Source organism: Octopus bimaculoides, chromosome 7, assembly GCF_001194135.2.
Source record: "Octopus bimaculoides isolate UCB-OBI-ISO-001 chromosome 7, ASM119413v2, whole genome shotgun sequence".
NCBI lineage: Eukaryota > Metazoa > Mollusca > Cephalopoda > Octopoda > Octopodidae > Octopus > Octopus bimaculoides.
In genome coordinates, this window is record NC_068987.1 from 109,157,010 (window position 1) to 109,158,235 (window position 1,226).

The 1,226-nt window shown below is 34.6% G+C and overlaps 1 non-coding gene across 1 annotated transcript; it reads left to right on the forward strand.

Moving 5' to 3' along the window:
* Positions 1 to 374: 374 nt before the first annotated feature.
* LOC128248424 (U6 spliceosomal RNA) lies at positions 375 to 476 on the forward strand. The gene has a single exon (XR_008264666.1). It is a non-coding gene; the product is annotated as a U6 spliceosomal RNA (small nuclear RNA).
* Positions 477 to 1,226: the final 750 nt, after the last annotated feature.

Here is a 1,226-nt window from a genome sequence, read left to right on the forward strand (position 1 = left end):
CATTTTTTCGCTAAATGTAGAGGGATAACAAAAGTGCTTGTTCGGCAATTTCCGTAAAGAAATTTGTTTTCTTTAATCACTATTTTTCATATATATTTCAAAAAAGATACCATACAGTTAATAAAAAAAGATCGTGCAGACCAGTGTGTAATAATATGTGGTAATACACACACACTCATATATAAAAGTATGCAGTTAAAAAATGCGTTTTACTCCATTCATTAAATTTATATATATATATATATATATATATAGATAGATATATATATAGATAGATAGATAGATAGATAGATAGATAGATAGATAGATAGATAGATAGATATACATATATATATATATATATATATATATATATATATATATATTCAATTAATGTACTGGCTTCGGTGGTACATATTCTACAATTGGAACGACCCAGAGAAGCTTAGCTCCTGCACAAGCATGACACAGAGAGTCGTGAAGCGTTACATATTTGTTTTTAAGATGGCGAGCTGGTAGAATCGTTAGCACGCTGGAGGAAATATTTTGCGCTATTTTGTCCATCTCTACGTTCTGAAGTTCAAATTACGCCAACTTTGCCTTTCATCTTTTCGAGATTGGAAAATAAAATAGTACCAGTTGAGTACTAGGGTGAACGTAATCGTCTTACCGATTTCTTACAAAATTGCTGGCCCTTCGCCAAAATTTGAGACCTATTTGTGTCGGCCAGGTCTGACCGTTCTTTCTTGGTTCGACACCAATCCGTGCAACATCTATATTTCTCCCCTTGCCTGTTAGATATTATGTCCCTGCCGTAAGGCTTTACTTCCCCAGACGCCAGCTTAATTTAATTCGTCCTTAGTTGAAAGACACTCGTTGTTATATCCTGTTAATTGCATTTGTATTTGTGTAACATTTCTCTGGGTTTTTTTCCGTCCTTGTTTTCGTATACATTCGCTGCTTTCTTCCAAGGAATCTGATGCTCTTGGCTTAGTTTTTCTTTGGGGCTGGCCAGATTATAACCAGCCGAAATTGCAAAGATAATCTGGAACTCGACTGAGGATAGAAAACTCCGAATGATTCGTCTTTCATTTCTTTGTATCGTCTGTCTGGATGTTTTGCGTTCTTGTCCCATTTTTGTATGATATATATGTGTGTGTGTGTGTGTGTGTGTCTGTGTGTGTGTGTGTGTGTGTATGTGTGTGTGTATGTATGTATGTATGTATGTATATATATATATATATATA